Source organism: Mastomys coucha, unplaced genomic scaffold (genome assembly GCF_008632895.1).
Source record: "Mastomys coucha isolate ucsf_1 unplaced genomic scaffold, UCSF_Mcou_1 pScaffold15, whole genome shotgun sequence".
Lineage (NCBI taxonomy): Eukaryota > Metazoa > Chordata > Mammalia > Rodentia > Muridae > Mastomys > Mastomys coucha.
In genome coordinates, this window is record NW_022196897.1 from 157,459,238 (window position 1) to 157,487,208 (window position 27,971).

Below are 27,971 nucleotides of genomic sequence, written 5' to 3' on the forward strand. Positions count from 1 at the left end.
CATGAAGGTAAACATTTATATATATAAAATTTAAAATAGAATTCTTTTTTATTTTCAGTGTTTTCTATTTTCCAACATGGCGCATGCTATTGTTGAAGCAGGAACTAGTCTTCCCTGGAAGAAATGCATCCTTGCAGGGAATGTTAGGTATGTACTTAAACCTTTTGGAATGAAAATACAGTTGTTTGGCAAGACTTGATAAGAAAGAAATAATTACAAACAAGTCACAAATAAGTTAAGAACAAAATTTTGTTATTTGGTTGGTTTGGTCAATCCTCAATTTAGTTAGAGTTCAATAGGTGGACACAATTTTTTCTTAAGATTTTATGTTTCCTCTTCCACAGAGGCAAGCGTCATTCACAACTGAAGTGAGTAGTTGGGTCTTCTATGTAGATGTGTTGTCTGTGCCCCATTTTCTCCCTTTGCTTCTGACTGGTGCCATTGGTATTCAGGCTTGTGTCTAGCAGGCTACCAGAGCCAACTTACTGCAAATTATTATTATGATTATTGATTTAAAAAAAAACATATGAAGATAGAATGTCAAAAAAGAACGACAAAGTCCCCATGTGACACGCTCCTGCAGGAGACTCTCAGAGAGGCAGAATCTTGTCTGCAGGACCATATTTACTAAGAGAGAAATTTGTGTTATGCTAAAAGTAAAATCATCAAGTAGTTTTAGGCATATGTGTTCTGGACATTTATGAATGATTAAAATAGAAAATATGACAGTCCCTGCTATGTAATGGGAACTGAACATAATAAGGAAAGAACACCACATTCTTTAGTCATTGTATGAACTGCTATTTTGTTTACCAAATCTCTTCAGCAAGCATGCGCTTCGATGCTGACACTCTAACTTCTCTTCAGCTCGTGCATAGGGAGAAATGCTTGTGGATTTTACTGCCTGGGGGAGGCAAGCTACTGCAGCCTTAAAAATGACCACGTTCTTTCAGAAAAAAAGGATTTAGGTATAAATTGGTACTGAATTGTAAAATATTCTTGGGATATAAAACATTTTCATAAAAATGAATAACTGTGTTAGGAACCTCAGAATTTAATTAAAATGTCCTGAATTACAACTGTCTCCACTGGCCGTAAATATCCACAGCCCCCCTCCCTTCTGCAATCTCTGGCTATCTCTCTGCCCTATTTCATCTTGTGAATTTAGATGTACATCGTACTTCTTGGAAATCAGGGCAACACGTATTTATCAGACACGCATTAAACTTAGTTGCCAGGGCATTGTGTATGTGATGGTATGGACTCACACACATGAGAATAAGCCCTGTGGCCTAGGTTCATATGCCTGTCACTGTCCCACACTACCAGCATGTACCGTTCCCCTCAGATTTGCTGGACATCTCTCTGCACACACAGGGCCATTTCAGGAAGCCTGACGCTGATCGTTTTGACCATGTCCACTGACATTAGGGCTACTTTAGAAGCTGCCCTAGAGGTATTGCTTAGAAATTTCAGAGACCCTCCTTTCTGCCAGAACAATTTCTTCAAGATGAAATCGAAATCTGGCTTGATACTGAGAAGGACACTTGTGCTTAATGCCCATGGAAAATTCACTGCTCACTCACCTAACATAACGTAAGAGTTTATTTTCCGATCAGCTGCGGAAGGGACATAGCACTGCTAGCCAAGATCAGCAAAGATGTGACATTTATGTATGGATTGGGAGCATCTGACAAGGGGATGCACACCTGTAGTCTCAGAATCTTGGAGTCTGAAGCAGGTGGATCATGGAGGGTTGGTGGAAAGTCTAATGTCTGGGCCAAATTTAGCTTCCCACCTGCTTTTTGCTTGTGAACTGAAACCAGTTTGTCTAATTAGTAATTAATTGATTTTGTACTATGAAGGATTAGATACAAGGTCTCAGACTACCATGAAAGCAGCCCTACTGCTGGTTTATATCCTCTGCCCTTGATTCTTTCTTATTTTAAAAATATTTACTTACTTTATTGTATGTGTATGTGTTTGCCTGCACTTATGTAAGGCATTGAACTTGTTCCTACCTCAGCCATCCCACATACTAGGCTTACAGACATGTACCGTCACACATGGCTGAATATGTTTTTTAATATTATGAATCTTTCTCTGTATGTACAAAAAAGGCTTGGGAAACGTGGCAGAAGAGAAGGAGCAAAGAATGTAAGAGATGAAGGACAGACATGTGGGTGTGGCATGGTCACTACATTCATGAGACGCCATCTTGTGGGCGTGGCATGGGTCACTGAGCTTATGAACTCATAGTAGCTGTCGTTTCTGCACAAGATCTCAACAGGTCCAAGCTGGTCAGATCCATGTTTTAACATGGATGTGAAAGGGCTTGGACCCTGCCCTTGCCAGAGAAGCTATTGGCAGTAGATATCCATGTGGGAAGGAAACTCACTCTTCTCTGAGAGGATGGACAGTGGTAGTTTGCCCATGCTCTGAAGGATGGGCCTACACCCATGTGCACATGGGCATCACTAATTTGATTTATGAGATGTTAAAAAAAAAAAGAAGAGGACATGAAGTTGTAAAGGGGTGTGTTTGGAGAAATCTGGGGGAAGCTTGAGGGAAGAATGAGGGGGTGATATGATTGTATTTAGTCCCATATAGGCATGATATTCTTAATGAATTTTAAGAAATAAAGTAACCAAATGTCTAACAATATTATTATGTCATCCATATACTAGAATGGGATGTAATTGATGATGGAACCCTTTACGGAGGTTGCTGGATGGTGTGAAATTGGCAGGCTGATGCCCTCACCCCATCGTCAGCTAATTCAGTGATTGACTAGTTCACATTCAGCTTTTGATTCAGATGCCACCTGAATGGTTGTCTCTGGAGACCCAAGTCATGTCCTACCCAAATGGCTGCTTTACCTTGCGACTCTGTTTTACTGTAAATAGATATTTATTTATGTCATAGTATGTCTGGTTATTATTTCTGTGTATTTGCCTATGTCAGTTGATGTGTATGCAGATGCCTACAGAGGCCAGAAGAGGGCATCGGATCTCATAGAATTGGAGCTATGGAAGCTAGGAGTCAATGGTTGAATGCTGGGGACTGAACTTAGGTCCTGTGCAAGAACGTTAATTAATTGTTCTTGACAATTAAGCCATCTCTTGAAATCCTTATGGGCTTTTCCCCAATTTTTGTGTGTTTCCTCTCTTTTTGGAATATAATCACCTATTGAGGAAGAAGCTGTCTTGCCTACTGTCTTTTAGCATCTATGATAGTGCCTAAAATGTATTATGTACAACAAACAGTTGTTGAGTAAATAATAGAGTCCATGGATGTTTGAACACATTTCTGAGTGCCTTACACGCTGACTCTCAGTTAAGGAGACTATTGCCAATCATGCCCAGGTGAAGGCCATAGTTCAAGAAGGAAAGATGATGGATTTGCACTTAGAGTGTACAGCCCAAGGTCATAGATGTTTGGGGGATTAAAATGGTGGACATTAATACTTTTGGAAATGATCATTTTCTTTAAAATATTGCAGCTAACAAAAGGATAAGGACACATTTTGAAGGTGTATTGATAAAGAAGCTATGTCACTAAAGTTACCTATCTGCCTTGCTGACTAACGTTACCACAATTTCAGAAATTTATTTCAGCATTTAACATGACAACGTTGGTCTCTCCTAGTTATTTGTCTGAGCCAATATAATATTTCTCACAGATCATGACAGAAAACCTCCCCATGGACAGCTGTCTCTATGCCTCTGACATCCCAAGCTCTTACAAAGCATAAATCAGGACAGGGGTAAATCACTCAGTCTATGAAACACTTGCCATGCACTGATGAAAACCTGAATTGATCCTACAGCCTATGGGCCCAGGGATGTGCGCGTAAGCCCAGTGCTCACCACCCAGGCCAGTTTGCTCATTATGTTTCAGGCCAGTGAGAAATCCCCAGGCTATGAGAAATACAAGGGCTGACACTTGAAGTTGTCCTCTGACTTCCCCATCTCCATATTAACATACATCTGTATCCATACAAGAACACATATTCACATATGCACACACATATAAGTATATACATGTGTAGCTGGATATACATGAAAATACGTACAAATACTGAGTTTAAAAATGTAAGTCAGCTTATTCTTTGCACAGGAGCTTGTGTGTCCTAATGATTTTCCAATATATTGACATAAACTCCCAACTGTTTAGCACTTCCTGCGAGGCTGTGTGTGGTGTGGTTGTTAATTTTGACAGTAGCCTCTCGGTACCAGCCTCCTTTGTGGCCTTGACATAGGTCAGAATGGTGTTCCCGCTTACCAGATTCTGTTTGTTATTATGTGAAATGATCTCTGCCTCAAATGTTCCTTTTTCTAATACTTTTAATAAACCCCCTTCGATGTGTACCTCTCTACTCAGACATCTTCCTTTGGCCATACTTGCCTCCTTCACAGAATTCTGCTCTGCACTTTCCTCATGGTCCTCAGCACAGGCAGCCATATTTGATGCGCACATCTCTTTATTTACTGTCCTGGTGACACTGTAGGCTGTGGTCTTTATAAAAAGAAGGGCTCTGTTCAGCTCAGGGTTGGTTATGTTCCCGGTGCCTAGAACTGTGTTGGAAATTCAATATTTATTTTCAGGTTAAATAGTTCTCTGCCTGTGACAGGAACCTCAGGGTTTGCAGCCAAGTCTGAGCTGCTGGCCCATGTCTGATTGGATTTCTTTTGTCAATACAGACTGAGGGTAATTGTGCCTGTCACAAGCTTCCTATTGACATAGGCACCAGAAATATCATCATTTGGCCTCAAAAATTGCTTTGTTGGGTTGTATTGGCTTAATGGCTTCAGATCTGGTATATTATGTCTTCCTAGGTGTGAGTCAATCCATCCAATAATGGGTTGTTCTTTTAAAAACTCTATCTGTAGGCTTTTATTTGTTACAGAAATCCATACTATCAGGATATTCAGGTATGAATGTCCGTCTGTCCACACATGTATTCATCTTTTGTCTGTTCATCGGGAAGGCTGGATATTGAACCCAGAACCTCCTTTGTGACATAACACTGCTCTGCCAACAAGCTCTGGCTTACCCACCCTTGCCCTTGTGGGTGTCAGCTGTTGTGGTCGCAAGTCATCTCAGTGGTCCCATTGGCTTTGCTCTTTGTTGTTATTCTCTGTGTTTATGTCATGTGATCAAAGAAGTTCACTGATGCCACCAAGTGATCAGGGGAGTTTAAAAAGAGTTCAGTGGTACTATCTAAGATCCAGGCAAGTAAAGTGATTTTCTCTAGCTGGCAGCAGAAGAGAAAATAAGAGATATATCTAGAATATTAGAAAAGGAGATTGTGTGATTTCTGGGATGGAAAATGCTGGGGGTGGGGAGTGAGGCCTTAGGAGAATGGTCTGTGGCCAACGTCAGCTGGAATGCAAGTCCTACAGCCCAGAGGAACTGGATTCTGCAGGCAAACTGGAGGAGCATTCCTGGAATAGAGCAAACTGGAGTAGATGCAGATTCCACTCCAGAATAAAAAAAGTTCTTTGGCCTTAGGGGACCCTACATAGGGAACTTGTCAAGGCTATCTGTACTTTGAGACAGGACAAGTGGGATTGAAGCGACTAAGTTCATGGTGACCTTTTATGCCTCAATAGCCAACCAATCCAAACAGGAACTTAAGCTATACTTAAGACATATGTAATTGTTTTATACTTCTTCAAGTATTTTTGAAATAAAGATATTTCCCAATGGTTACTTTTAATTGTCAGCTTGACTCAGCCTAGAATCATAGAGTCACTTAGGAAAAAAGTTTCAATGAGGTTGCCCCGTGTGTGTGTCTATGGGGGATGGTTTGATTGCTTTAGTCTAGGTAGAAAGATCCAACCTAGACGTGGACAGTGCTGTTCCCTGGATCATGTAAGAGCAGAGAAAGCAAGCGGAGGGAATGTGTGAGCATCCATTTCTCTCCGCTGACTGGACGCGTGAGCCTAGCGGCTTGACATGCGTCTGCCTTGACTTCTGCAACAAGAGTCTTGACCCTGGAATTGTGAGCGAAAATAACTCCTTGATTTTGGCTGGAGGGAGGAGGGATGATGACTAGAGGCAGGAGCACAGGTCATGGTATCTTGCCACAGCAAAAGAGGTGAGAGTGGGTATCTGCCTTAATGTCATGACAGCTGCCTGCTTTTTAAACAGCGTTTGCTGTGGTTCTATAGCCAGGCCAAGGGCCACTATGTTGTGTTGTTGGAATGAGTTGTGGTGATCAGAACGGATGGGGGTGGAGGTGAGGGTGGGAGTGGCGGGAGCTGTTGCTGACTTGTGAAGTCCCCATGGCTTCCTGAACTCAGCCTCACTGTGCCTTTGTTTCAAGCTGAAGCTTCAGGTTTGACGTCTCTCTATGGCTTCCCTTTCATTGTCCATTTGCGTCATCACTGACCCACTCGCCTTCGGGTCCTGCTTTTGCTCCTGTTGGTTATTATAACAGGTCTGAGACCAGCTCCTAGAAGATGCTTTCCTCCCCACGTAACAGCGAGTTGTTATTGAACCACGGGTCCTTTTAAAGTCTACGGAAGAAAGGAAGTTCAGCAGGTGTTTTGTTCCCATGGCAGAAAAGAAAACTGGTTCACGATTCTGTTACTATTTAAAAACAAACAAACAAAAAAAAATTCTAGACTCTATTTGGTTCCTGAAAACCTCAAGCAAGGCAAGGTGTATAGGAGGAAATAGAGGCCCTTCACTAGACACGCCTGTGGGTGAGCCCTTTATCTTCCCTAGACACGCCTGTGGGTGGGTGAGCCCTTTATCTTCACTAGACACGCCTGTGGGTGAGCCCTCATCTTCCCTAGACGCGCCTGTGGGTGAGCCCTCATCTTCCCTAGACATGCCTGTGGGTGAGCCCTCATCTTCCCTAGACACGCCTGTGGGTGAGCCCTTTATCTTCACTAGACACGCCTGTGGGTGAGCCCTCATCTTCCCTAGACACGCCTGTGGGTGAGCCCTTTATCTTCCTGTGGTCTGGCTTTCTCTTCTATGCTATGATGCAAACCCGGAGTTATGTGGAAATCTAATTGTTGTTACAGTTTTCATCCAAGGACTGACTTTCAAAGTGTATTCCCTGGACCCACTGTGGCACCAGCTGATAAGGGAATGAGAATTCTAAAGTAGAAACTCCAAGGGTAGGTGGGGTCAGCATTCTTTTCCCAGCGAGACATCCAGGTTAAGGGTCGCTTCTCTGTAATGCCTGGCATAATATTAGCATTGGGTCTGACACAAAGTTACACATTAGTTGAGCTGAAAGATGCATATATGAATAAAAGAAGTATGTTATGAATGGCAGAGATCACATGAGGATTCAGGCTCCAAGGGGTTCTTAGATACTCATATCATTTTAGTATTTTTTTTTTACCTCATAAAAATTTATTTTGCACCTTGATTTGTTTCAATAGTGAAATACTTCTAAAATTACTTTTAAAATGAACGCACAGCAGAAGTGTTAATGAAGTTATATGAAACGATCCAGGCAGAAGGTATTATATTACCCCTACGGCTTGGATGAACTCTGGCCAATTGAAGGTTCTCCTCAGAGCGACACTGCTTTGGGGTGCCCTTCTGTGATAAGTATGGCTGGTGAGTCAGTCAACTGAGGTCTGCCTGGCCAGATGAGGTCTGTCTTCTGGATGTATCGTTCTGTGTCCATACGCCTACCGTTATCCTACCATTATGTGTGTTAGTTTTATTTCTAAGCTAACTTCTTCCTCTGTCTTTGCATTTGTAGACAGTGCTGTTGGTATTTCGGTGGGATCTGCAAGGATAGGTATGTACTGCTGTCATGCTGCTCTGATGGTGGAGCTCGCCTGTCTGTGCGAGCTCATCCTGCTGCGCTGTGGCCTGTTTAGTCTGTGCGGAGGGAAGGAGTGCAGACAACACATTGGTAGAAATACTTTTTCTTCTGGAGTCTGAGTGAAAACTCAGAACCGGTTCTCAGTTCCTTTCTTATATGCCATAATATAATTTAATGTATTCTACTGAATATGGTAATGCAATATAAAGCCATGCATATGCGTCAGCGCATATATTTGTGCGAGTGCATTCATATACACATTTACATATATTTTCTAGATATTGATGTACAATCTCATGCAGGTTGTCTAGTCATAGAATTTTCTCTTGGTTTTCTTTGTTCCTTTTAATAGCTAATGTCTAGTGAACCACTGGAACCTTGTCAAAGAAACTAAACAGAGTAAGCTTTTTTTTTTTTCCTGATAGAGCATCACATGTAGCCCAGGTTAGCTTCAAATTCTGTAAGTGACTAGGACTAGCCTTGAACTCCCAATCCTCCTGAGCAATACAGATGTGCACTGTCATGCAAGCCTAAGTTAAGCTTTTGTTTCATCTTTTTCTTGACCACACTGGTTCTTTGACAGTTTCATACATGCACTCAGTGTGTTTGATCTGCATTCACTCCCACACTCGCATCGGCTGCCCACCCCTTTCTGTATGCCCCAAACCCCAGGCACTTTATAGTTCTAAAGTCACATCAAACAGGTGATGCTGTTTAAAATCAGTGGGTAGCAAAGCAAACAAACCAAGAAGACGTGGATGTAGGACAGGAAAGGAGGTTAAGCCTTTGAAGCAAGTTAAGTCCCTCGACTCTGAGTAGAAGACAATTAACCACTCAGTGGAGAGTTTCAAGGGAAGAACTCACATCTCGCTTGTTTCCATATGCTAAACACGTTCCTGCAGCCATCTATTTAAAGGGTCAGAGATTTGAACCCAGGTCCACTCACTAGCCAGCTCAGTCATATACCAGTTCACAGAGCAAAAGCTTTCTTCCTCTACAGAAAGCAAACGGGGAATCCTTTGCATCGGTTGCCAAAGAAGCCTCACCTCTGTAGTTTCACTGAATTATAGCTACTTGTTTTGAACGTTACACACCAGAATCGAAACCTTTGTTGACCGAGGGGTGTGACTATTCAGACATGACAGGGCAGGGCAAGAAGGGCACTCTGCCTGGCTGTATTGCTTTTTGTCACTTATCAGACAGGCCAAACCTTGCAGTGCCCTGCCTCTGCCTGCCATAGCTCCGTGCTTAGCGCTATTTTACTTTTTTACTAAGACGTTTGCTTAGTTGCTTCCTGAGCAGAGGCCCTTCCCTGAACCAGTGCCTACACAGTAATCCACCTACACAGTTTCCCTTCAATATTTATTTTGCTTTATTTTTATTACAGCAATTATCCACAGCCAGATTTATCTATTGATGTGGTTACTCACTTCTGCCCCCAATGTCTGGTTTTGATTCTCCTGAGACAAGCTCATGTGCTTCTTGAGGGCAAAGGGTTATTTATCATTTTCCTTAGTCATGGTTATCAACCAAAACAGGGTCCAGCAGAGAACAGAAGGCCAATTAAATTTGTTAAGAAAATAAAAGTATGTAGTGACTAAATGGATGACCGAAGTGATTCAGCATGCCACGGCTATGAATCTGAGGCTGTCTTCACCATAGCCAGGTTTCATAAACTCTGTAAAGGGCTCCAATCAACTGCAAATCAGATTTGTTTATGTATGGATTTGTTTAATGTCTTTTTTTTCAGAAAGTTCATTCAATAAGTTAGAAGTTGAAAATAATGTCTATATAACACCAATAAGCAGGTCCATATTGTAGCATGCAGGATCTCAACAAGAAAGGTGTGCCATGTAGTTATCATGGTTAACCACTATCAATAGCAATAGAGAGTGAAGGTTTGGAGAACTTGGGGGCCTCCCTGATGAATAATCACATGGAATGATCCATGAGAAACCAATTTTCCTTTAATAAGACGTCTTCTGGAATCACAGGGTACATGTGTACAAACTCTTTTTGTTTAAATTATACTTTGAAATGGACCTTAGTGCCCCCACTCCTTTCCTCCACATTACATATGCTCTATTGCTCCCACAATTATACTTATTGTATTAATGGCAACACCAGTTAAACATTTTACTCATCATTTGTAGATCAACGTTCCAATGCCGATGACCTTGTTTCAAGGTTACTTATACTTTCCAATGACTCACCATGGTTTTCTCAAAATCTTCAGAGCATAAGGCTCCAATCAACCACAAATCAGATTTGTGTATGAATTTGTTTGCATCATTATGCCAGATTTAAGAATATTTATGTGACCATAAATGTTTTTTTAACTTTGGTAACACAATTATCTGAAGGATCATTAATAATATGAGGCATTTCAGAACCTACCACATGGCATGGGAGGTCTGTATCTGGTTAAGAGCTGTTAGCAACTTGAGGACAGTTGTGAACTGATAGGAACAGTGACTGGGGTATGGTGTGAATGAAGCTCAGCCTTTGCAGATCCAGGCCATATTGACCAATTCACTGACATGGGAAAGACTTTTGGAATCACAGGGTTACCCCCAAACACCTAGCTACTCAGGGCAAAGGATGCAGATAAAACAAGTTAATTTTAATAACAGAAATAAACTCATGGTAGGAAATCCCCTGATTAGACATCTTCAAATTATGTTTGGAAAGACCCAAGTATGAATCATAAAAATGTATAGCTCTAGTTTTAATATTTAACTCTAATATTTGATACATTTTGATGTTGGGAAAAACCACTCATAACTTTCCAGTGTCCATGATTCTTCCTCTGTAAAGTAGAGACAGTAACCTCTACTGTGGGGATCACAGAAGCAAGGCATGAGGCCATTGAGAAGCGCGTACGCCTGCTCCATACGTCCAGCTACTTGTGGACTTCTAACTAAACATTGTCAACGGTTGGAAGTAACTGCATTCATATAATTGCATGGAGGCTAAGAGCTCAGGATGGGTACATGTAGATTGCTTTATTTCATGATTACTCAAAGTCAGACAAGACATTAGATGGCGTTGTGTCAGCTGACACTTAACAAAGGGTGGGGTATCTCATTTCAACATGGGTGGCAAGTTGGGGTGACTGCTGAAGAAGACTTAGGTTCTTTTTATGTAGATCCCTACACAGGACTATAAAGTCTCCCAGTCACACAGTGGCCAGTTTCCCCCAAACAATATATACAAGAATTGGTATCTTTGCCCTAGATCTAGATAATTTATTCACTTCCACCATATTCTTCTGGTCATCTAGACTCTGCCAAATTAGTGTTTTATGGGGAGTATTAATCTGGATGTGTGGAACTCAGTTACGGGTAGGACATCAGTGGGCAATAGTACTCACTGGGCAAATATGATGACTAGAGTTGAGAACTCCAGCAACCATTAAATACCTGGTGAGTGTAGAGGTCCATCAGTAATCCCAGAGGTCAGATAGCAGAGATAATGTTTCACTAATTAGGCTAGGAAGATTGGTCAAATCAGTGACCTCTACAGTCAAGTGAGAGATCCTGATTCAATAGATAAGGTGGAGATTGATAGAAGATGATGTGAGATATCACCCTCAGGAATCCACACACATAGACACACATGAGTACCCACCACACACAAGAACATGCACGTATACATTCATGCATACAGCATGCACATACAATAAAAAAAAAAGAGTTAATCCTTTTGGGGGGAAAGTACATGAAGACCAACATACAAGGAGTTTTAAGGGTCATCTTAAAGAAGTGTTGTATATTATAACAATATACATTTTTTTCAAGAGTTGATTATAATCAGTCTATCCTAGTTAGAATATATAATTTGAAGAAATAGTGATGGATTGAGGTTATAGAAAAATCCCATCCATGAGAATCTGGTGAAGTGTGTTATAATGAATTTGGACACTTGTCCATGGGCAGTCAGAAACCACTGAGGTGACTTTAGCTGGAGGGTAAAGGTCAGATTAAATCATTCTCATGAGTAGAGGACAAACTTAGAAACAAACAAACAAATCACCAACAGTTAACACTGCTTTTGGACAAGACATAAATGGACGCAATAGAGAAACCTTCATTTTGATTGAATTGGGGGAGGGGGATGAGTTTTCTAGAATTCTTGCTGGTTATTGGGAATACAAGATGATGAGCCAAAAAATGAAAACAAGATTACAATTTTAAGAACAATGTCTTATCTTGGCTCCCATTACATTTTAGGAAATGAAGAGAGCTCTAACTGAGAGACTGTGTCCACAGATGTAATCAGGTTTACAGATCCATCCTTTTCAGAGCTTTCCTATTTAAGGCAGGGAGGGAGCCACCAAGGTTAGCTAATAAAACTGAACTTGCCAATGACACCAACGTCTTTGCATAAGTGATATATGGATCCTTTGCTCACTGGCTTTGGAAAGCATGCTGACTATACAGTCTCTTTATGGTTTCCGATTCTTTTTAAGCAGAGAATCCATCTGGTTCCTAAGTCTAGAGGTGACTCACTTACCCTTGAGACCTTCATCAAATGAAGCATTCCTTGCCTACAATCTTATGACCAAGAAGGCAGGGTCAAGGGCCTCGGCATGAGGAGCCAAGGAGGGAAGGACACACTTGGAGACATCTTCTGTGTTGGGGAGGTCACGGAGGTGTGGCAAGTTGCCCCCACCATCTGGTGGTAGCCTCAGCAAGACAGAAATGAAGTCCCAGTCACAGATGGGACAGTGAGACAGCAACGCAGTCACTCTTGCTGTGTGGACAAAACCTGTGAAGGATTTCTGTAAGGTATCTCTCTGACAGCTCTTGGCATTAGAAGACAGGATTCTCCACACTCAGCTCTTTTAAACTTCCATTTCAGTTGTCAGTGCTGTTATTTTTCTCCAGCAGGCACCATTGCCCTGCTGTAGAGGTGAAAAATGTCTTCTCTCTTTCTTTTTTCCTTCTTTCCTTTTTCTTTTTTTTCTTTTCTTTAATTTTTTTCTACCTGAGAGTTTTGCTTCTTTAGTGAAGATTTCCAGGATAGCTTATCACAGGATATATAAAAAGAGCCAGACACCATGAAGTCTCTCTGGGTCTACAGACACAGAACAGAAGAGAATGCGTTTGCTAATGACATTCTAGGGACAAGCTACTTACTGATTGTGCAGACATTTCTTGGCATGCTCTGTGCTCAGCTTTGCCACATGGTCACCTCACAACAGTGACCACATGCATGAGAAGCACAAGACTTTGACAAGTGCTCTTTAGTACTAGCTGCACCACTCTCTGTGTCACAGCACTAGCTGCACCACTCTCTGTGTCACAGCACTAGCTGCACCACTCTCTGTGTCACTCAGCATGTTTCTCTTCAGCCCTTTTCATTGTTGTGACTGTTGTGATTCTCATACCCACTGCTCTTCCAATCAATCATCGACACCATCTGTCTGCTTGACTAGGACACAGATCACATTTAGTTTTTGATCTTAATCACTTGGGTTCTATGTGTAAACCCAGCTTTAAGAGGAAAATACTTTATGCATAAAAATCAGTCAGTCAGTCAATCAGTCAGTCAGTCAATCAGTCAGTCAGTCAGTCAGTCAGTCAGTCAGTCAATCAATCAATCCTTCACCCAACTGTGTCAAGACAGTGAATGTCACTTTTATACTACTGAAGAACTAAAGAAAATTTGCTAATTGATTTTTTTTAACTCTAAAAGCTTATACATCAGCAGATTTTCCTAAACAAAATGGCCGATTTTAACCTCACATTGTTTCATAGACAATTTGGTCCACACAAATTTTTTTATGACTACTAAGGGATATCAATTTCAATGGGGGAGAACTCATAGATCATCATATACAGAATGGATTTCTGGAAAGATACCGTAAAAAACCAAAATGGCCACCTTTGTCTCATATTTTGACCAAGAAATAACTTCCCCATTCTGTGGATCAGCACAGGCAGCCAGACTCTTTATTCAGTCTACCACATCTGCTTAGAGCCTATAAGCATTTCAGCTAGTGGGCTGAAGAAATGCGCAACAGTTATGCACTGCTCAGCTCCATAAAGTTAATAAGCTTGAGGGCTCAGAAGTATCAGGGCTGGGGCAAAGCAGCAGAGGGTCAGAGTGAGTCAGCTGTGTGATTCTGAAACTCTGGCAATAAATGATGGGAGTCTAGGTCTAAGACACACTGATGTTCTAGGTGCAGGTGAATCGAGTGGAATGCGCTGCACTTGAGGATGATTGAAGACTGTAGACTGTGGGTCAAGTCTGACATGACCAAATGGTGATTGTCTTACATGTCTGCTGCCAGTGTCAGACTGACTACAGAATGTAGCCCCAAGTGAGAGGTCCACCAACATTCAGCAAAGGCACTGCTGTGGAGAATCAGTAGTCACCAAAATCGTATTGATCCTGGGACGTACAATGTTCTGAGTGTCTACTGGGGAAAGTTGGCAGACTTGAGACCCTGAGATGACCTATGGCTAATTAACACCACAAAGGCACGGAAGAAAACACCTGGAGAGCCATGTGCAGCCACACAGGAATGGATTCCACTTGCTGGTGCAGAATCAAAAGGAATCTCTTTTGATTCCTGATGCTCCTAGTGGGAGGCAGGCTACAGCATAATTGGCAATTCCAAAGGCTCTGCCAATTACAGCCAGTTCCATAGACACCTCAGGCAGGCATATGAAGTTTCTCACATATCCTACCCGGAGCCCACCATGGGCTGAAGGTGTCACGAAGCAGACAATGTTACCTCCAAAATCTCAGGGTTAAATTTCCAATACCATTAGCCACAGGGGCTCTGCCTGTTGTCTTCAGTTTGTCACTGTCAGCCAGAATGTCTGTCTCCTTTCTACTGCACCAAAACACAAGTGTTGAGTGGAATGTTTGGAGCCATCTATTATTTGAGTCCTTTGTGTAATCTGGAGCTTGGTTGTATACAGATGGAGGGGTCACTGTCTATGCAAGTGCACATGTGTGAATGTGCATGGGTCACTGTCTACGCAAGTGCACATGTGTGAATGTGCATGGGTCACTGTCTATGCAAGTGCACATGTGTGAATGTGCATGGGTCACTGTCTATGCAAGTGCACATGTGTGAATGTGCACGGCACAGCCAGATGTCAACTTTGAGTTGCTCCCCAGTGTGCCATCCATCTTGAGTTTTGAGACAAGCTACCTCACTTGCCTGGAATTCACCAATTCAGTTAGGTGGGCTGGCCAGGGAACCCATCTCTGCCTTTGGAATCCTAGGATTGCAAACATTTGAGACCTTGTCTTGGTTTGGTTTGGTTTTTTGTTTGTTTGTTTGTTTAATTTTAGGATAATGAGGGATAGAATTCAGGTCTTCATTCTTGCATAATAATTGAGTGCCTTACAAACTAAGTCCCTCTGGAGTGCTCGTGGCTTGATTCCTAAACCATTCACTCTTGATCTCTGTATCGTGAGGAAAGTAGCTGGTGAAAGATTGAGTAAGGCCAGGCAGGTAAGGCATTCAGAGCAGGGTCTAGCCCACAGTAAGTCCTTTCAACCTACTTGGACACTGTTCTTCTGCCCAGCTGTGTCACTCCAGAAATGTGAGAGGAAGCATTCCTCTCTGGGCTTCAGCAAGCCAGAGGTAACAATGTTCTTGACAAGTGTGAATGGTTTGCCCAGCACCTGGAAAGCGCGGAGTGTGAACCCACTCCACAGTGAGGTGAAGTGCCCAGGGGTGAGCACAGGTGCGAATGGAACTAGAGACCCATTAATTCCTGCCTAATTCATGGCGGCAGGAGCAACACCGGGCTAATTGCCTTCCTGGACCATCTTCTCTCTGCTTGTCCACATTTATAGCATCAAGCTGCTTCCTGTGACCCCCAGAAAGGGTCCTGGTGGCAGACAGCCCTCTAAAGCACACAGGATGCTTCTAGCAGCCTAATAATCCTTTCCAGCATAGTGCACCATTACATGGGTCTGCCAGGATGCTGTGAATCGGTTATTCACTGCAACACCAAATTATGGGGACTGTCCATCAAAGGGGACTTCATTAACAAACACCGAAAACAGGAGACCCCTCCAAGGCTCTCCTCCTCAGTGGTCAAGCGCAGGAAGCACCCCTGGTCTTTGTCAGTTTGCATGGTTTACACGCCCAGCAAGTGGCTTGTTCTTGTTTTGTCTGTGATTCTTGGACTGTTGGATTGTGGGGAAGGGGAATGGACTGAAGAGCTTAGAGGTGTTCTTTTCCTGCCTTTATTTGGGAGATTCAACATCCTCCCAGAGACAGCATGACTGAGCTCAAAATGTCTCACATAACTCCTCCCAGACATTGGCTGAGACTGAGGTCACCTCAAGAGGTTTACATGAGGAGACATGGTACCAGGGTTGGGAAGAACTCAACTTCTGGACAGGAACATCTGGGGCACTTGGGCATCAGATTCTCCTCTACAGGGCCTTCCCGGGTGAGCTCTAGGGGCTGGCAGCTGCTCCTGACATGGCTGCAGAGGGCATTTCAGTCAAGAAAGCAGTCAGCAGACGCTTCAGAGCCATTTCTAAACCTCAGAGGCCAGGGGCCTCACCTCTGCAGCCATTTCTAAACCTCAGAGGCCAGGAGCCTCACCTCTGCAGCCATTTCTAAACCTCAGAGGCCAGGGGCCTCACCTCTGCAGCCATTTCTAAACCTCAGAGGCCAGAGCCATTTCTAAACCTCAGAGGCCAGAGGCCTCACCTCTGCAGCCATTTCTAAATCTCAGAGGCCAGAGGCCTCACCTCTGCAGCCATTTCTAAATCTCAGAGGCCAGAGCCTCACCTCTGCAGCCATTTCTAAACCTCAGAGGCCAGGGGCCTCACCTCTGCAGCCATTTCTAAACCTCAGAGGCCAGAGCCATTTCTAATCCTCAGAGGCCAGGAGCTCACCTCTACCACCTCCTATTCATTACAGCAGTCAAACAGACCCACAGGGTCAAAGGTCAGAAAGACCCACAGGTCAAAGGTCAAGGCAAAGACACTCTCTGTTGGGGGAACCATCGATGATTTTTTTCAGATAGCTCTTCACATAAATTATCAACTCAAGAAAGTTCAAAACAACAGCAGCAACAAAAGAAACAGAAACAGAAAAACAACACAGTATCCCAGGCACCCTTTATTCTCACACCCAGAATGTGGGATCTTATATAACTGCAGAATAATGTCAAAACCAGGACGTTGGTATTTTTTTATTGGATGTTTTCTTTATTTATATTTCAAATGTTATCCTCCTGGAGACACCCTATCCCATCTTCCCTCCCCCTGTGACAGTGTTCCTCCACTCACCAACCCACTCCTACCTCCCTACCCTGGATTCTCCTACACTGGGGCATCTACTGAGCCTTCACAGGACCAAGGACCTCTCCTTCCGTTGGTGCATGACAAGGCCCTCCTCTGCTACCTATGCAGCTGGAGCCATGTGAAGTCCTTTGTTGTTGGCTTAGTTCTTGGGAGTTCTGGGGGGTCTGGTTGGTTGATATTGTTGTTCTTCCTATGGGGTTGCAAACCCCTTCAACTTCTTCAGTTCCACTCTAACTCCTCTATTAGGGACCTGGTGCTTCAGTCCAATGATTGGCTGGTAACATCCACTTCTGTATTTCCCAGGTACTGGCAGATCTTCTCAGGAGACAGCCATATCAGAATCCTTTCAGCATGCACTTCTTGGCATCTACAATAGTGTTTGGATTTGGTAACTGTATATCGGATGAATCCCCAGGTGGGACAGTCTCTGGGTGGCCTTTCTTTTAGTCTCTGCTCCACACTTTATCTCCATATTTGCTCCCGTGAGCATTTTGTTCTCCTTATAAGAAGGACTAAAGCACCCACACTTTGGTCTTCTTTCATATTGAGCTTCATATGGTCTATGAATTGTATCCTGGTTATTTGAAGCTTTTGGGCTAGTATCCACTTATCAGTGAGTGCATACCACGCGTTTTCTTTTGCGATTGGGTTACCTCACTCAGGATGATATTTTCAAATTTCATCCATTTGCCTAAGAATTTCATGAATTCATAGTATTTAATAGCTGAGTAGTACTCCATTGTGTAAATGTACCACAATTTCTGTATCTATTCCTCTGTTGAAGTATATCTGGGTCTTTTCCAGCTCCTGGTTATTATAAATAAGACTGCTATGAACATAGTGAAACATATGTCCATATTACCTGTTGGAGTATCTTCTGAGTACATGCCCAGGAGTGGTATAACTAGGTCCTCAGGTAATATTATGTCCAAGTTTTTGAGTACCACCAAACTGATTTCCAGAGGGGTTGTACCAACTTGAAATCCCACCAGCAGTGGAGGAGTATTCCTCTTTCTCCACATCCTCACCAGTATCTGCTGTCACCTGAGTTTTTGATTTTAGTCATTCTGACTGGTGTGAGGTTGAATCCCCAGGTTTATTTGATTTGCATTTCCCTGATGACTAAGGATGTTGAACATTTCTTTAGGTGCTTCTCAGCCATTCGATATTCCTCAGTTGAAAATTCTTTTTTTAGCTCTGTACCCCATTTTAATAGGGTTATTTGGTTCTCTGGAGTCTAACTTCTAGAGTTCTTTGTATATATTGGATATTAGCCCTGTATAGGATGTAGAGTTGGTAAAGATCTTTTCCCAATCTGTTGGTTGCCTTTTTGTCTTATTGACAGTGTTCTTTGCCTTACAGAAGCTTTGCAATTTTATGAGGTCCCATTTGTGGATTCTTGATCTTTCAGCACAAGCCATTGGTGTTCTGTTCAGGAATTTTTCTCCTGTGACCATACGTTGGAGGCTCTTCCACACTTTCTCCTCTATCAGTTTCAGTGTTTCTGGTTTTATGTGGAGGTCTTTGATCCACCTGGACTTGAGCTTTGTACAAGGAGATAAGAATGAGTCAATTTGAATTCTTCTATATGCTGATGACGTTGAAACAGCACCACTTGTTAAAAACTCTGTCTTTTTTCCACTGGGTGGTTTTAGCTCCTTTGTCAAAGATCAAGTGACCATAGGTGTGTGGGTTCATTTCTGGGTCTTCAATTCTATTCCATTGATCTACATGCCTGTCTCTGTACCAATACCATTCAGTTTTTATCACTATTGCTCTGTAGTACAGCTTAAGGTCAGGGATGCTGATTACCCCAGAATTATTTTATTGTTGAGAATAGTTTTTACTATCCTGGGTTTTTTTGTTATTCCAAATGAATTTGCAATTTGCTCTTTCTAACTCTATGAAGAATTAATTTGGAATTTTGATGGGGATTGCATTGAATCTGTAGATTGCTTTTGGGAAGATGGCTATTTTTACTATATTAAACCTGCCAATCCATGAACATGTGAGATCTTTCCATCTTCTGAGATCTTTGATTTCTTTCTTCAGAGACTTGAAGTTCTTATCATATAGACCTTTCATTTGCTTGGTTAGAGTCACACCAAAGTACGTAATATTATTTGTGGCTATTGTGAAGGGTGTCATTTCCCTAATTTCTTTCTCAGCCTGTTTATCCTTTGAGTAGAGGAAGGCTACTGATTTGTTTGAGTTAATTTTATATCCAGCCACTTTGCTGAAGTTGTTTATCAGATTTAAGAGTTCTCTGGTGGAATTTTGATCATATCATCTGCAAACAGTGAAATTTGACTTCTTCCTTTGCAATTTGTATCCCTCTGACCTTTTTTTTTTTGTTGTTGTTGTCTAACTGCCCTAACTAGAACTTCAAGCACTATGTTGAATAGCTAGGGAGAGAATGGACAGCCTTGTCTAGTCCCTGATTTTAGTGGGATTGCTTCAAGTTTCTCTCCATTCAGTTTGATGTTGGCTACTGGTTTGCTGTATATTGCTTTTACTATGTTTAGGTATGAGCCTTGAATTCCTGATCTTTCCAAGACTTTTAACATGAAGGGGTGTTGCATTTTGTCAAATGCTTTTTCAGCATCTAATGAAATGATCATGTATTTTTTTCCTTTGAGTTTGTAGTGGATTGCGTTGAAGGATTTCCGTATATTGAACCATCCCAGCATCCCTGGGATGAAGCCTACTTGATCGTGGTGAATGATCATTTTGATGTGTTCTTGGATTCGGTTGGCAAGAGTTTTGTTGAGTATTTTTACATCAATGTTCATTAGGGAGATTGGTCTGACGTTCTCCTTCTTCGTTTGGTCATTGTGTGGTTTAGGTATAAGAGTAATTGTGGCTTCATAGAATGAATTGGGTAGTGTACTGTCAGTTTCTATTTTATGGAGTAGTTTGAAGACTTTGGGTATTAGGTCTTCTTTAATGGTATGATAGAATTCTCCACTGAACCCATCTGGTCCTGGGCTTTTTTTAGTTGGGAGACTAGTAATGACTGCTTGCATTTCTTTAGAGGTTATGGGGCTGCTAAGATGTTTTATCTGTTCCTGTTTTAACTTCGGCAATTTGTATGTGTCTAGAAAATTGTCCATTTTATCCAGATTTTCCAATTTAGTTGAGTATAAACTTTTGTAGTCAAATCTGGTGATTTTTTTGAATTTCCACGGTTTCTGTTGTTATGTCTACCTTTTCATTACTGATCTTATTAATTTGGATACTGTATCTGTGCCCTCTAGTTAGTTTGGCTAAGGGTTTATATATATTGTTGATTTTCTGAAGAATTAGCTCCTGGTTTTGTTGATTCATTGTATAGCTCTTTTTGTTTCTATTTGGTTGATTTCAGCCCTGAATTTGATTATTTCCCACCATCTACTCCTCTTGTGTATATTTTCTTCTTTTTGTTCTAGAGCTTTCAGATGTACTGTCAAGCTGCTAGTGTAAGCTCTCTCCAGTTCCTTTTTGGAGGCACTTAAAGCTATGAGTTTTCCTCTTACCACTGCTTTCATTGTGTCCCATAAGTTTTGGTATGATGTGTCTTTATTTTCATTAAATCCTAAAAGGTCTTTAATTTATTTATTTATTTATTCCTTGACCAAGTTATCATTGAGCAGAATGTTGTTCAGTTTTCATGTGAATGTGTGTTTTTTGTTGTTTTTGTTGGTATCTAAGACCAGCCTTAGTTGTAGTGATCTAATAGGGTGTATGAGATTATTTCAAACTTCTTGTATTGGTTGAGGCCCGTTTTGTGGCCAATTATATGATCAGTTTTAGAGAAGGTACCATGAGGTGCTGAGAAGAAAGTATATTCTTTTGCTTTAGGGTGAAATGTTCTATAAATCCATTAGATTCAGTTGGTTCATAACTTCTGTGAGTTTCACTCTGTCTCTGTTTAGTTTGTTTCCATGACCTGTCCACTTCTGAGAGTGGGGTGTTGAAGTCTTCCACTATTATTGTGTGGGGTGTGATGTGTGCTTTGACCTTTAGTAAAGTTTCTTTTATGAATGCCCTTGCATTTGGAGTGTAGATATTCATAATTGAGAGTTTATCTTGGTAGATTCTTCCTTTGACCAGTATGAAGTGCCCTTCCTTATCCTTTTTGATAACTTTTAGTTGAAAGTCAATTTTATTTGATATTAGAATGACTACTCCAGCTTGTTTCTTGGGACCATTGGCTTGGAAAATTGTATTCCAACCTTTTACTCTGAGGTAGTGTCTGTCTTTGTCACTGAGGTGAATTTCCTGTATGCAGCAAAATGCTGGGTCCTGTTTACGTATCCAATCTGTTAGTCTATGTCTTTTTATCTGGGAATTAAGTCCATTGATGTTAAGAGATATTAAGGAAAAAAATGATTGTTACTCACTGTTATTTTTGTTGTTAGAGGTGGCATTATGTTTGTGTGCCTATCTTCTTTTGGATTTGTTGAAAGATTACTTTCTTGCTTTTTCTAGGGTGTAGTTTCCCTCCTTGTATTGGTATTTTTCATCTATTATCCTTTGTAGGGCTGGATTTATGGAAAGATATTGTGTTAATTTGGTTTTGTAGTGGAATATCCTGTTTCCTCCATCTATGGTAATTGAGAGTTTTGCTGAGTATAGTAGTTTGGGCTGGCATTTATGTTCTCTTAGGGTCTATATGACATCAGCCCAGGATCTTCTGGCTTTCATAGTCTCTGGCGATAATTCTGGTGTAATTCTGATAGGCCTGCCTTTATATATTACTTGACCTTTCTTCCTTATTGCTTTAAATATTCTTTCTTTATTTAATGTATTTTGTGTTTTGATTATTGAATGGAGGAATTTCTTTTCTGGTCCAGTCTATTTGGAGTTCTGTAGGCTTCTTGTATGTTCATGGGCATCTCCTTCTTTAGGTTAGGGAAGTTTTCTTCTATAATTTTGTCAAAGATATTTACTGGCCTTTTAAGTTGGGAATCTTCACTCTCTTCTATATCTATTACCCTTAGGTTTGGTCTTCTCATTGTGTCCTGGATTTCCTGGATTGGATTAGGAGCTTTCTGCCTTTTGCATTTTCTTTGACTGTTGTGTCAATGTTTTCTAAGGTATTTTCTTCCCCTGAGATTTTCTCTTCTATCTCTTGTAGTCTGTAGGTGATGCTTGTTTCTATGACTCCTGATCTCTTTCCTAGGTTTTCTAACTCCAGGGTTTTCTCCCTTTGCGATTTCTTTATTGTTCCTATTTCTATTTTTAGATCTTGGATGGTTTTGTTCATTTCCTTTGCTCGTTGAATTGTGTTTTCCTGTAGTTCTTTAAGGGACTTTTGTGTTTCCATTTTAAGGGCTTCTACCTGTTTACCTGTGTTCTCCTGTATTTATTTAAGGGAGTTATTTATGTCCTTCTTAAATTCCTCCATCATCACAATGAAAAGTGATTTTAGATCCAATTTGTGCTTTTTCAATGTGATGGTGTATCCAGGACTTGCTTTGGTGGGAGAATTGGATTCTGATGATGCCAAGTAACCTTGGTTTCTGTTGCTTATGTTCTTACACTTGCCTCCTGCCATCTGATTATCTCTAGTGCTCCCTGCCCTCACTATATCTGATTGGAGCCTGTCCTTCCTTTAATTCTGTTTGAGTCAGAACTCCTCAGAGTCCAGCTGTCTCTGTGATCCTGTGATTCCGGGATCCACATAACATGAGCTCTGGAAATTGAACCCCTGTCCTCTGTAGGATGAATATGGGATCCTTGCCATGAAGCCATCTATCCAGCTCCAGGTAATTCCTTTCTTCTGCTGACTTTCAGTCTTTTCTATGGGTATCATGATATTTCTGACAGCCTTGTACATAGAAATACTTGGGTCATGTTCTTCTTTTGTGTCTGTTTTTAAATTCAGTCTGACAAACCTTTGTCTTATAATTGGTATGCTTAGCTGTCTCAATTATATTTTAGGGTCTAAGCCTGCTGTATTATAATTTATATTGAGTTTGTTCTTATTCTGCAATTTTATTTTTTTGTCATTTTATATCTTACTTGAGCATGTTGTAGTATTTGGTTTTTATTTGTCTCTCTTTTTAAAGGTTTTATATGTATAGGTTTTGTATGCTTACATTTGTTTCAAAACCTATCATGTTCTTATAAATTGAAGTTTGGTTTGTCAAGTTTTGAATAAGCTATACTACTCCAGTTCAGTGGATCTGTGGTAAATAGTAGACTCAAATCTTATTTCATTCTACATAGCTATGAACTAAAATCAAAATGGTTCACACTGTATGAATGACAACTTATTTGAATTCTGAATTCTAAGTTAAAACCCCAACTCTAAGTATCTGGAGTTTGGACTCAGTGATTGAACATTTGTTTAACATATATGAGGATCTCAGTTCTGGCTCTTGCTCCACAGGGAATCCATTGTCAAAGCAAGATACAAAAAGGAGATTATAAAATCTAATAATAATGTGATGGTTTGAATATCCTTGTCCTAGGGAGTGGCACTATTAGGAGATGTTGGAATGGGTGGGGCCTTGTCAGAGTGGGTGTGGCCTTGTTAGAGTGGGTATGGCCTTGTTGGAGAAAGTATGTCACTGTGGCTGTGGGTTTTGAGACCCTCCTCCTAGCCACCTGGAATGCAGTCTTCTCCTAGCAACCTTCAGATGAAGATGCAGAACTCTCAGCTCTGCCTGCACCATGCCTGCCTGGATGCTGCCCTGCTCCCACCTTGATGATAACAGACTGAACCTCTGAACCTGTAAGCCAGCCCCAATTAAATGTTGTCCTTATAAGACTTGCCTTAGTCATGGTGTCTGTTCACAGCAGTAAAACCCTAACTAAGATAAATAATAAAACACATATGTGGCCCATGTGTATGAGAGTGACACCTGGTTCTAGGGCTCATTGCGATGTTGCTCTCTGAAGGGAAAGAGTGAGAGAGCCATAGAGAGCAAGTAAGTGTATGCACGTATAGGAAAACAGATACACATTCAACTATAGAATATGTGCTGAATTCCCACTGTGTTCTAGGCTCTGCACATTCAACAAAATGGCCATTTTTATTCTGTGAAGATAGAAAATCTATTAACACAAACTGACACCGTATAGATTTAACAGCATTCCAAAAGTAGAGTGAGACTTCATACCAGACAGGAACCTATTGGAAGCCACAGTTCTACCGGATTCACCTCTGAGGACGGTGAGAGCACTCAGACTCTATAGGCTGGATGTTGCTTTTGTTTATTTTGGTCTAACTTTATAAGAGAGGTTTTCAACTTGTGAGTTGCAACCCCTTTGGGTTCAAACAGCCCTTTCACAGGGGTTGCCTGAAACCATCAGAAAACATAGATATTTACATTACAATTCACAGCAGTAGCAAAGTTATAGTTTAAAGTAGCAACAAAAATAATTTTATGTTGGGGGGGTCACTACAGCGCAAGGAACTATATTAAAGGGTGTAAGGACTCTATTAGAGGATGCAAGAATGCTGAAGAAATGACTGTATTGTACATGCATATTTGTTGTATATACACATACCACTCTTAATGGACCACAAAATACTTTTAATATTGGAGGAAGCCAGAGCTAGCCCAGGGCACTGCATACACAGGTATATCACATGTCCCACAAATATGGTGAAGCCATGGGCACTATACTAGAATCAGAGTCAGGAAATCAATCTGACATTTGAAAATAGGGTTCAATAAAGAGGTATAGTCACTGAAGAAAGCCTCTCTTGAAATGATGATGTAAACTCAATAAGCCAGATAAAGAGCTCAGAGGACAACTTTACTAATAGATATGATCACATAAGAAACAGAATCGACAGGGGTTGGTTTTGGTTGTTTTTGTTTGTTTCTTTGTTTTTTGGAGGGGAAACTGGGAATGGAGAAATTTACATGTAAATAAAGAAAATATCTAAAAAAAAAGAAAAAAGAAAGAAACAGAATCGAACCTGGAAGACAAAGTAAAGGAATTGCATCATTATTAAAGGTCAATGATAAATTAAAAATACATACAAGCAGAACATAAATAAGCTTTGGACACCAAAGAAAAGACCAAATCCTTGAATTATGGGCATAGAAGAGTACCAAACCAAAAGCATAGAAAATACTTTCAATGTAACCATAAAATAAAATTTCCTAATCTTGGAAAAAGAGATAGTAGTCCAGATTTAACAGTAGTAGATACACAGGAACAGACAAGAAACCCCACATGGCATGTTTTGGTTTAAACAAAGAATAAAGAAAGGGTCCTGAGAGCTGCAAGATGCAAGAGAGGGGGTTTGAGTTGCTCGTGAAGGCAGACCCATCAGAGTAATAGAAAACTACACAACAGGAAGATTTGTTCACTGAGAAGCCTGGAAAGATATAGTTTATACTCAGAAGTAAAACTGCCGACTGAAAACTGTTGTAATTGAAGGAGAAATAAACATTTGAATGGTTAGAAAGGACAATGAACTTCAGTAAAATGACAGGAATTGATACACATTTTAAAAATAACCCTGGATAATAAAACTCTTAAAGCTAATAAACACTTCCAGCAAAGTGACAGGATACAAAATTAACACATAAGAATCAGTAATGTGTTTAATATAACCTATGTCTCTGGGGCATCACTGCCCCCCCCCACTGGAGGCACCTCCATTGAAGTGTTTTTAAAATAATCAAAATTAGATTTTATAATTAGTGACTGAGTGTTGAGACCTAAATGGGATATCTATACTAAGCCTCTGCCATGGTTCAAGGACTGCCTTGGACAGGAAGCAGAAAGGATGACATCTGGACATGACATGGCTGTAGCACATGTGAACTCACATCACAAGATCTGCACAAAATCAAGTCAGTGAAAATTCCATCATGGAAATAGGAGGGGATCACCTGACCTCTCCCTAGGGGAGGAGCTAGGAGCAGCTAATGGTTGCTTGAAAGGGAATCATTTTTCTTCTGAGACGTGGCCAGCGGTAGGTTTGCTCAAGCTGTGGTGGCTGGTTCCACATCCGAGCACCTGACGTGGGCATTAATGGGAATCACTGGATTATAAAAATGTGGAGACATGAATTTGGGAGAGGGAGGTGTTGTGACGGAGTCTGTGGGGTAGTTTAAGGCCAGAAGGGAGGTGGATATGCTTAAAATACATTGTATATAGGTATGAAGTTTTCAAAGAAATCAAATACTATTACAATATTAAAAAGTATTTTTAATGTAAACATTTTATCATTGATAAGGGGCACTTTTTCTCCTATTGTCAGTTTTCACATCTACAAAGGTTTATTATAAACCTTTTATGTCATCTTGCATTAAGAGGCTTAATGATTGTGATAATCCACAGCTTTCATTTCTTCTTCAATAATAACCTTACACAGTCCTCTACTTTATAAGAGGTGAGCAGACTCTAATAAGGAAAATAAGAACAATATGAGTGAAGGGAAGTCTAGAGGAAACATGTCATTGAGAGTTGGCTGTGAGGCTGTGTGGTGTTCAGAGCAGGAAGGCACCTAGGTAGCTGCCGTGGTGTGTACAGAGAAGTCCTCTACTCTGTCAACCTGTCACACAGCTCTCTCCGGGCCTGCATCCAGTTTGCAATGATGGCATCCTCTGCAGAATCCTACCAAACGATGCTTCCGTTTCCTTAGGGAAACTGATGATACTTTATAGATGAGGCAAGAGGCTGCCAAAGAAAACAGGATTTTTGCCTCTAATTGTAACAACTTAATAACATAAGGGCTAGTGCAGAAAACTTTTTAAAATTCTGGGCTCATGCAAACTTGCTGCTGGGGCTCTGCCAGCTCAATGCACCTGCAATAATTCCCTGCCAATATTTCAAAGTGTCAGCTTAAGTGGCCTGCGCGCTGCCTGCATAGCTCTGCTAATTGCTGGGATGTGTCTAGACCAGTTGAGATAATGGGGCACCAAGATTCAGGGGAAATGTCAAGATCTGGAGTTCTGGCTACTCATGTTGTTTCCTTTAAACTTCATGGGGGTGACAAATTCTGGGAAGAGCTAGTGCGGGATTACACGGTTACTCTTTTCATTCTTTATCTTTGAACCCATGCAGGAAATACATGGAAAACAGACTTTTAAAAATCTCAGTATGCAAGGCTGAAGGGATGGCTCAGGTGTTAAAGGCACTGGCTGCCCTGGCAGAAGACACGGTTCAGGTTCCAAACACCTTTGTGGTGGCTCACAACCATTTGTAATTCCAGCTCTAAGGGATCGGATACCTCTGCTGTGTGTGTGCACTAGATACGCATAGTACACATATGTACATGCAGTCAAACACTTAGACACATAGAAAAAGAACAAATCTGTCTAATAAGTCTGAGAAAATTTTATATTTATACATTTATTTTATATAACATATAATTTATATATTATGAATATATATTTTTGTATATTTATATTTATACAACACACTATAGTGGGCCTCATGGGTCAGTCTCCAGCACAAGATTGACTGTCACCACTGAATTCTTTTCCATAGCAAGCCTTCCTTATATTATACATGCTGTATATAAAATATTATGTAATATATTTATTTTAATTATTCATCATCTATCATATGTCATACATGATACATATATGATACATCATATGCTACATATCACACATCACCTATATGTGTGTATATAATATGTAATATTTGCAGTGAGCTCACCCTTATCCTATCACTCTATGTTTTTAGAACAAAGCATGATGAGAGGAAGAAGGAATCTGCTCAAGCACATGGATGTTGTGATGGATGGTTGAACCACAGACACTTCACACATGCTGTCTGAGTCCAGGAATCTGTGTTCACAGAGGGATCTGCAAGAAGACCAGCAATAACAGTGGTGATACTCAACAGCACGGCGACTGTGTTACTTAATTCTTTACACAGGCTGCCTGGCCTCAAGTATATTTTGGACACTTCT

At 41.0% G+C, this 27,971-nt stretch overlaps 1 long non-coding RNA gene across 1 annotated transcript; it reads left to right on the plus strand.

The window, feature by feature from the left end:
* The first annotated feature begins 69 nt into the window (after positions 1-69).
* On the plus strand, positions 70-27,971 carry LOC116092559. Its single transcript, XR_004119327.1, has 3 exons — positions 70-147; positions 7,736-7,774; positions 27,743-27,971. It is a non-coding gene; the product is annotated as an uncharacterized LOC116092559 (long non-coding RNA).